Here is a 10,694-nt window from a genome sequence, read left to right as displayed (position 1 = left end):
TCCCGCTGTGATCTAACAACCCAGATCTGTCTCCGGCTGTCTTCCCCGATAGCACCCTCCGATCTAATCTCCACTGTCTATTTGTCAGATCCAACGGTCAGTATTCATTTGCAGGCCATCGTCCACTTTCATGCATTTTCCATATTTTGAGCCTGTTTTGTGCGCGCAAAGAAGGAAGAGATGACCTGGAAATCTGCACATGAATTCTTCAGCTACCACATTCAAAGAACAGCACGGCCGAGGAAGAAAGGATGATCCTTGAGCAGTTCAACACCTTCAGCAGTTATGGACATTTATTCATGAAACATTCCACCTGTTCAAGGAGTACAACAAAGTACCAGAGAATGTCAAATTTGTTAATTAAAATAGTCAGAATGTATCAGAAGCCCATAATAGTTTGTAAATGTGGTTGGTGGCCAGTTATGACCCCTCCACGCATAGGCTAGCAGAGATTTTTTGTAAAAAATTCTATATATACTCAGAATAAAGATGTAATAGGTTGATGAATGTTATTTTGTTGTAAGCTTCAACTTCTGGAGGCTGTAACTACTGTGACACCTGCAGCGTCTGGTCTTCATTTTCAGCTAATGCAAGCTTCTTTTGTTGTTAATTTCTCACTTTCCACTTCTTGTTCTTTGTTCCAGGTTGTGCCTATTGTGCATTTGTTCATGTGTTGTTAATGTTTAGCATTAGAGGGGCTGTCATCCCACCTTTGTGTTAGGATTTAGCAAGTATCATTGAATTTGTATGCAAGTTTCTGTTGTTTTAATGCCAGAGAGCTGTCATCCTGTCTGTGTATTAGGAAACAGATTTACAGACCTCTTAACTGGTTGCAACCGGCCATCATAGGGTCCTGTGCATCTGCTGGTGTGGTCAGTGTTCTCCATCATCACATTTTCTTTAAACTGTGAGTAATTGGTGGTCTAAAGCCTTGTCGTCTGGGGGTGTTCACCCATGTCTTGGGTCAAGCACAGTAGAAGTGGTTATCTTGCTTGAATATGCAACATTTCTTTCATTCATCCACCATTTATCCAACATTTTTGTTGAGTTTGTAATGTTCTCGAGGATCTCCAATATACAACCTAAGAGAGTTTCTTGGGGTGATAACACCACCTATAGGTCGCCACGTGGCCCCCCCGAGCAGAGAGAAAAAGGCTTGCCCGACCCTGTTTTTTCATGCTTTTCCTTTGTATTTGGTTTTCTCGGCCCCTCGACGATGTACCACTTTATCGCGATATCGACGGTTTGCAGGTCCTTTTAAGTTGAAACCCCGGTGATATTCCAATTGTTGATGCCATGGAGGAGAGAGAAAGGGGGTCGCCCATCCCTGTTTCATCCACCTATCCTGTGTTAAACTGTTTTAGTCCTTCCCCGATGATACAACATTATATCGCAGATCGACCCCCATGAGTTCTTGGAGTATGCGGTGACTGCGTACCTATGATGACAACTGATTTGCGGGATTATGATATCGGCCTTCGGTGCGGAGAACCGTTGATAATACTTAAGTGTGATCCCTGGGAATCCGCTGATATCCAATTTCCGATTGTGATTTTCCCTCCATCCTTAGCCATTTTTTGGTTTGCTGGCCCTTTCCAATGTAAACCTTAAAAATTCTTTATCTTCTGCTCCAGGAGTACGTTTTTGGACTTACATATATCGTTGGAAAGATTTTTCTAAGAAATTGGCAATGAGGAGGATATAGGTAAGCTCTGATGGCTTCTGTGGTCTGAAAAATGTCTTTAACTTCACTGATATCGGGCAACCTTGACCAATTGAAACCCACAATGCAGTGACTCACAACAGACCCATCCATCTTGTCATTAGCTTCTCTTTGAAATATTTAAACCTATAATAATATAACATGGCCCAATCTCCTTCTTTAAAAGTCTTTTCCCTAATATGCTTGTCATGTCAGACCTTTCTTTGTAGTCGTATGACTTCAGTGTGTAGGAGAGCTTGCATCTTGAACTCATCTAAGCCATTAAGTTTGAGCAACCTTTATTGATGTGTTGTAGTGAAGTCTAAGTCCAACTGAGTTTCCATCCTCAAAGTGTTATATTCAAACTTCATAGAAAGCAAAGCATTCATCCCATAAACCAAGTCATATGGAGTGAACCCAATGGTGTTTTTCCAAGTGGCATTGTAGGCCCATGTGGCCTCTACTAATCTTTCTACCTAATATTTACTGCTGCTGCTAACAACCTTGGTGAGAATGCTCTCCAATTCTCTGTTTGTGACCTCTACTTTCCCATTTTCTTGAGAGTGATAGGAAATGGATGTCTTGTACTTCATATGGTGTTTCCTCATGAGATCTCCAATCATGTTTGATGTGAATTGTGTTCCTTGATCAGCGACTACCTCCCTTGGATACCCAAACTTGTAGAATATGTTTTCTCTTAAAAACTCAACCACTTTCTGCTTAGTTTTTTCTTTGAATACCTTTGTCTCAAGCCATTTTTTCAAGTAATTAGTGCACACAATGATGTACCTCTTCAATCTTGATGGTGGATCAATTGGCCCAATGAAATCCATGCCCCACTTTTCAAATGGCTCTAAGGTAACTTGAGGTTGTAGGGGAATTTCATCCCTAGGTGTGGGTTTTTCCATCCTTCAGTACTAATCACAGCTAGTTCTGTACCTCCTTGCATCTTGATGCAAAGTGGGCCAATAGTAACCAACCTGTAAAATTTTAAAGATTGTCCTTTTAGTGGAAAAATGAACCCCACAAGATCCATCATGACATGCTAAGAGGATGTCAAAGACCTATTCTTCTCTTACACATCTCATCAAGATTTGATCTGGTCCAAGTCTAAAAAGATTGCCCCCAATCCAAGTGAAAGGAGAGTTTTTCCTTACAATCTTGCTTTTCTCTCTGGATGATATATTAGGAGGGAAACTCCCATCAACAAAGTAGTTTTATATGTCAACAAACCAATGAGAAAGAACTGATATGGAAAAGAGGTTTTCATTTGGAAGTTTATCATCCACCATCTCCTCATTACCTCTAGGTAAGGTTAGCCTTGAGAAAAAATCAGCAATCGCATTTTCTTTCCCTGGTTTGTCAATAATAGTGAAATCAAATTGTTGTAACAATAACAACCATATAATTATCCTGGCATTTACATTAGGCTTATTCATCAAATATTTAATGGTTTCATGATCATTATGAACAAAAGTTTGATACACAGTGATATATTGCCTGAATTTGTTTAAAGAATGTACTACAACTAAGAGTTCTTTTTAAGTGACAATGTAATTCAACTCAGATTTAGACAAATTCTTACTAATGAAATAGATAGCATAAGGAAATTTATCTTCTACTTGTCCTAAGGTTTCCCCCATAGCTTTATCTGATGCATCAATATGGATATGGAAAGGCAATGCCCAGTTGGGACCCCTAAGGATGGGTGCAGTGGTCAATTTTTCTTTCAACACTTCAAGGGCCTCTTGACAGTTTCTTGTCCAACAAAAATCTAAATCCTTGGCCAATAATCCAAACAAAGGTGAAGCCACTTTACTAAAGTCTTTGATGAATCTCCTATAATACCTAGCTAATCCTAAGAAACTCTTGACATCTCTTTGATTTTGAGGGGTAGGGACCCTTTTGATGATGGAAATCTTGTTTGGGTCAACTTGTATCCCTTCCTTGGATATGGAATGGCCAAGGACAGTCCCTTCATTCATCAAGAATTCACATTTATCAGGGCTCAATGAGAGATTCATTTCAATACATTTCTTCAAGACCTTGCACATATTGGAGAGAGCTTCATGGAAGTCACATCCATAAGGAGTGAAATCATCCATGTATATTTCAACAGAGTCATGAACAAGTTCAACAAAATACTCAGAACTTCCCTCTAGAAAGTAGCAGGGGCATTGCACAAACCGAATGGAAGAACTCTATAGGCAAAGGTACCCCAAGGACATGTAAATGTGGTCTTATCTTGGTCTTTAGGGCTGATCTAGATTTGGTTGTATCCACTAAATCCATCTAGGAAGGAGAAGAATTTATTCCCTATAAGGCCATCTAGGACTTGGTTAATGAAGGGTAAAGGAAAATGGTCCTTCTTTGTAGCCTTGTTAAGTTACCGATAATCGATGCAGATTCTCCACTACCCATTCTTCTTGGGAACTAAAACAAGAGGTGACACCCACTCATAATAGGAAATGGGGTATATGAACCCTGCATCCAATAGCTTTTGTAATTCTTCTTTCACAATGTCCTTAAGAGCCAGGTTCATCCTTATCTGGGTTTGGCACACATGCTTGCATCCCTCCTTGATGTAAATATGATGAGTACAAACTGAGGGATGCACACCTTTCATTTACTTCTAACCCCAAGCAAAAGCATCCAAGTGTTGCCTCAACACATTTCACAATTGTTCTTCCTATTTGGCTGAGAGAGAAGGGTCGATCTTTAAATTTATTGATAGGAAAAACTCTATAATTTTGACATGTTTTGGAATTGTGTCAATAGGGCACAAGTCATTGCAATGACTACTCCCATATTCTTTCATTAACCCATCAATTGGTACAGGAGTGGGAAGATGGTTCTGAAGGATATGGTCAATGAGGTCATCTTCATCTAGTTTTCCCCCTCCTGTAATAGTATCTAGAGTGTAGATTAGGTAGGGGGTTGTGTGATACAATTCATCCTCTTCCTCCTATTCTAACCACAAGGGTAAGTCATGTTTAATAGAAGGCTAATAAAAATGATACAATATCAGTTGTTGATAAATGTCCATTCTTAATAGTCATGTTCCCAGCGCTACAACTAATGTAGGTATTATCAGTGGCCAACCAAGGTATCCCTAAGATGAGAGGATAGTCATTAAACTTAGTTTTGGGCTGGAGAACTAGGAAATCAGTAGGATACTCCCAAGAGTCAATGGAGACCATAAGATCTTCAACAATTACCTCAAGAGCTACTGTGGATCTATCTTCAAGTTGCAACATTATGGTGGTATTCCTCAAAGCGCCTTGGAGATTTAGCTTTAGCATGGTTTCCTTAGTCATCAAATTGATTGCAGCCCCAAGATTAATCAGGTATTAGGGACCATAATTCCATCAATGTGCACATCCACTACTGGGCTTCCAGGGTCTAGATATTTTAGGAAGATCACCCTCCCAAGCATTAAATCAGATAGTTTCCCAACAACATTTATGGTGGGGGTGTCTCTTTTTCTTCTCCAAATATTTTTGAAACATTTTTCCTTGATAATATTATTATAGATGGGAACATATTTAATGGCCTGGAGAAGGGGTATCTTAACACACAAATTCTTCAATTCTCCTAGAAGTTCAACCTCTTATGGGGTGTGCTGGCTAGGGTGGATCAACCTCTCAGGAAAGGGAGGTGGATTGACTTGAGGAGAACTCTCTTCCTTATCTTCTTCAAGCTCTTCAGGTGGAGAAGGTGGGTGATTATCTGGGAGCACTCTCCCAGATTGAAGGTTGATCTCCTGTATTTCCACAACATAAGTAGGATAGGATGTCTCTCCACTGTAGACATGATGTCCTTGCTTATTGTTTGGGATCATATTAGGTTAAGCATGATTTTGAGGTTTCTTAGGTGGAGTAGGATGAGTGAGTTGTGGTTGAGGTTGGGGTGGAGGCAGTAAAGTAGGAGGCTGGTTGACTTGAGGCCTCCACCCTTGTGATGGGTTGCCCCATTGAGAAGATTGGGGTGGATATGGCTGAAAAGGATGGTTGACAGGTTGAGGAGGATATGGAGGAGCATAAGGCCAAGAAGGAGGTGTGGACCATGATCGATGAGTGGAAGAGTACCAAGGTTACAAGGGTGCATTCTATTTTGGATTGTAATAAGACTAATGTGCACCTTGCATGCCTTGTTGATATGTTTGAGGTCCTTGAGGTCTTCTTTGATTAATGAAGCAAATTTTATCTCACCCACCTTCCACCCCTTGGTATACAACTTTTAATCTTGACAAAGAGGGGAATTTGTCTATTGCATGACTTTCTTCACAGACTAGGCAATCTTCTATGAAATTCGATGGGCATTCATTCCTAGGATATCTTTTAGTGCATCTAGGACATAAAATAACTAATGCCCTCTCTCCTTACTCCTGCTTTCTTTTTATTTTCATGGTATCCATTTGAAATGAAAAGGTATGCAAAATTTCACTCTTGAAATCCTCCAACATGTTCCCTATCTCATTCTTGATGGATGTTGTGGAGGGAGAGGAACTAACCAAGCCTTGACTAGCCCTACCCTTCTTCGTAGCATCCATAGAGTGATTCTTCAATACAGTTTTGATGTCATCATAGGATAATTGATAGATATCTCCTCCGGACAACATGTTGATGGTTTCCAACATATCCTCCATGATCCCTCAGATAATACCTACCTTGACTGACTCAGGATCAAGGGTACATTTGGCCTTCCTATAACTGAGTTGAAATCTCTCCTCATAGTCCTCTAGGGATTCATTAGGTCCAAGATTCATCCTAAGGATTTCTTCCTTTGTTTCTTTGGACCTACAATAGTCCCTGTACTTTCTATTGAAGGCATGTTTCATTTCGGCCCAGGTAATGATGCTACCCCCAGGCAGACCCATAAAGCAACGCAATACTGCATCTTTAAGGGTAAAGGGGAATAACTTCAACTTCTTCTCATCAAAGGCATAGTCATAGGTCCTACAAACAACAACATATTCAAAAATGAAGGCTTCATGATCCTCATAGGTTAATCCATGGAAGTGTGGAAGGGAAGTAAGGCTTATATTCTTCATTCTAGCCTCTCCATTAGTCTCTATGATAGGGAAAACCTCATTTTCCCTATTTTCAGCCATAGTTTGGGTAGGTGAAGTGGGTTCTTCTTCTTCCCTAATAGGTTCTTCAAAAAGTTCAGGTTTCTCACATATATGGTCTTCTCACTCTCCTTTAGTTAGAGAGGGAAGCTCACAGTCACTGAAGAAGAGTGAAGTTTGATTGCTTTAGCGTGTGGGGGTTTCTGGTAAGAATTTTCCTTAATTATCCCTACTCTTATGAGGCATGAAATATATATATTTTTTTTACTTTTTCAAAATCTATATGCAAAAAAATAAATAATGCTCAAGTAGAAACAACATATACTTAGACATCTCCCTGGAAAAGGTGCCAAAAAGTGGTAAGCCCTGATATTGCATCAATAATGTTGCAACTCCCAAGGGTTCCTCAACTCAAATTATCAACGCAGGGCTCATACAAACTTAGAGGTGATAGTGCTATATCCCAAAAGATTGGATTCTACTCATGCCACCCTCAATCATGAAATTTGATCAAAGTGATCAAATACCATTCCTCCTACTGAACTATAGTGAAAGCTTGTTGATGAAAGTACAATTGAAATCTATTTCTAGTTATGAAAGTGGAAATGCCATTTGCTCAACTTGTAGATGTTAATTAATAATTTCGTGAAAGGAAGAGGGCTAATATACTTGTAGAAAGAAAGCTGCTTTATATTGCATAATCCATCAAACTAGAAACATAATTACATGTATCATCTACCTATTTCAGACTTTCTTGAAAATAAGAAACCTAACTTGCATCATACTTGTGATTAAAAAAAATGGTTCTACTATGTTTTGCAATGAGGAAAAGGAATGGTTGGAGTGGCCTAGGAGCTTCCCCTGATCATAAAATCACAACTTGGGGTCATTATTCATCTTGACTGAGATAAAGTTGAAGTGGGGATTAAAACTGGTGAAGAAAAGTGGTGCTACAGGCTTGAAACAAGTGCTGCTACAAGAGGTCATGTATTGCTATAGGAGGGCCTGCAATACTACAAGAGGGGTTCCGAGAGGCCTTTTAGGGTGAAAATGATGTCTTGAGCATATGGAGAGGTGGATATAGATTTGATAGTTGGGTTGAGCCCCCTAGCCAAGCCCGAGACCTATCAGTGGTTTGTCTTGCACTAGGATGAATGTTCATGGTGTCCTAAGTTTACTAGGCAAAGTGACTTATGGAAAAAGAGTTTTGGGACAAAATTGAGGGGTGAAAAGAGAAGATGGAGCTGTCCAAAATGTAGGTGGAAGAGGTGCCTTTCCCTGTAGATCAACATAACTGTACAACCAGCCACATGGATACATCCATTTATCATTAACAAAGTGATATAACCTATGATGGAAAAGATGAGTTGAATTTAAATAACATCTACTTTATGCCATAACGCTACTCTAATAACTAAACTAACTTCTAAGATACAAAAAGAAAATGTGAAGCAAAACAATTAGAATTCATCTATTTCTAAGAAATCATAAACACAATATTTTTTTACTGAGATTGTGAATCCTTCCACCCTTTCTCCCACAATAGAGGTGATGTAGAAGCTTGCAACCACATGTTTTTATAGCTTAACCTCTACTGAAATGAAATAAGCTAAAAAATGCTTTGAATCAAGAACAAAACACAAGTACAAAATAGGGACCAAAGCCTCTATGCTGAGCCCAAACCCAAGGGTTTCATCCCTCTGAAACTAACTTAGATGCAACTTAATAACCAACTTCTCATTATCAAAAAATAAATGTTTCATACATTACATAAAAGTTCAAAATGACAATGTCAAGTTCTAAGCTCAATAGTTACTCCTAGATGAATAAAAACTTTGAATCCTAATGAGATTTTCATCTTGTTTATTTATACAAAAGGGTAGCCGATAGAATCTCCCTTGAAAATAGGAGTGATTCCCTCCTTGATCTTGGAAATGGTGGATCTTGTCCCTCTTGAGCTTAACTTGTACTAGGAGTTGCTTGGCTACCAATGAATTCGAACTAGTGAGAGAGGATGTTGTGATCCCATAATTTAGGGAGTTAAGGAGGTGGAGAAACCCACTAGATCCTTTCCTGGTTGTCTACATCAAGCCTCTGCATAGTAATTTACTCAAAATTGCTTCTTTTTCCTACAATTAAACCACATTAGGCCACATGCTATGACAAACACCTTTTACTCCTCTTACTAAGGATAATATAACAAAAAATGTGAATTAATGTGAGAAAAGGATAGTTATAAGGCTGAAGGATGGCATGATGATCTTCAAAATATACCTAGTGATGGGAATCATCACTAGTACTTCGGGAGCTACTACTTCGCGTCCTCCACCTGAAATAGATCCACCAAAATCATCCTTTCATGCGAGTACTGAACCTGAGATCACTTTTTCATTTTCTTATGAGTATGACACAATTGAAAGAGAAGCACCTGAGATTTCATTACCTGAGGTTATTGAACCTGAATATATTGGATTAGAGACAACACAATCTGAGGAACCTCTGTTATCTACACTTGTTACTTTAGGACATTCTTCTTCTCTTCCTCTATCTCAGACCCAACCATAATCTATATATGTTGGACCTGATAGTGAACCACTTCTGCCTGGTCTTGTGATTATCGAAGAGATTCCTCTGGAAGAGCCTCGACCCTCCTCTCCTATCCATTTGGGAGGGACACATTTTTATCAAGCCCATCCTTTGCCTTCTCCTTATACTCCATTACAAGATCCTTTGTCTGGTTCATTTCCTTTTAACTTACCCTTGAGTTTCCCTCAACAATCTTCTTTGGGACAGTTAACCATGACTGATTCTGTTATGGTTTCTCAGCCTACTACTATGACTAAGAAAACACATGTTGTAACTTCATCCATGTTTGTAACATTGCCATAGACACATTTGTATGGTGGTCTATTAGTCCTACCTAGTTACCAATCATTCTTTGGTACCTTTTTTGGCACAACATCCAGTCCATGGAATTATCCCATGTCATCCTCTTCTGGAATCCTATTTGGAATTTCCTTGATAGGCGCTACATATTCTTCTCTTTCTCATCCATCTACACCTACAATTCAGCAACAGACTCGTCCTTATGTCAGTGGACATGGACACTTACAATAGCCCAATCCACTTCCTATTCGGAACCCTCCTTTTGGGGGGCAGTTGCCTCAGTATTCCCCTCCTCTTTCGGCAGGAGGGAAAGTTGTTGGGGCATTATGTCCATCTCCTCATAAAATATCACAAGTTAGTGCTTAGTCTCATTTGAATCCTCCACATTCATGGATGGCTATCAATTTTTGGAAACTACATTTCCCATACATCCTGGTTAAGTTGTGGCTTCATCTTTAATGTCTCAACCTATTCCATCTACATCTCAGATTCCTTCTCATAAACCTATACCTCAACGTATTAAATCTCAAGTGAACGTAAGCCAAACTTCACAAAATTCATCTTTAACTCAACCTATTCTACATGTATCATGCACCTCTCAAGCCCCATTTACCTAGCCTCTTTAACGTAGCTTAAAATCTCAACTACTTGGTCAAGCCATTCCTCAAATTCAAATGGGTCAGAATGTATATAGTATGGAATAGGCACAACCTAACCAACCTTATGTTGGAATGATGCAAAATCCCATAGGGAAACCGTATCAACTATATCAAGGTATACCTCAAATACCTTAGCACGGTTAGCAAATCCAAATCTAGCCATTTCAACCTTTACAAGGTTATTCTAGAGTTGGGAAGCAAGGTTATGTGTATCCTAGTTATCAAAATTATCGCTATCCCAGAGCACAGATACCTATTGTTTAGGCCATCCCGTCTTACCCAGGGTATCATCTACCAGACCTCAATAGGCAGTTGTTGTTTGTAACAACTCTTGAATTATTAGATCATACCCAATGCACCAATGATCCCATTGCCC

This window comes from Pinus tabuliformis, chromosome 9, assembly GCF_031772625.1.
Source record: "Pinus tabuliformis cultivar Carrire ecotype Pingquan chromosome 9, CPIR1, whole genome shotgun sequence".
Classification (NCBI taxonomy): Eukaryota; Viridiplantae; Streptophyta; class Pinopsida; order Pinales; family Pinaceae; genus Pinus; species Pinus tabuliformis.
The sequence above is the reverse complement of the archived record's forward strand: the minus strand, read 5'-3'. Positions refer to the sequence as shown.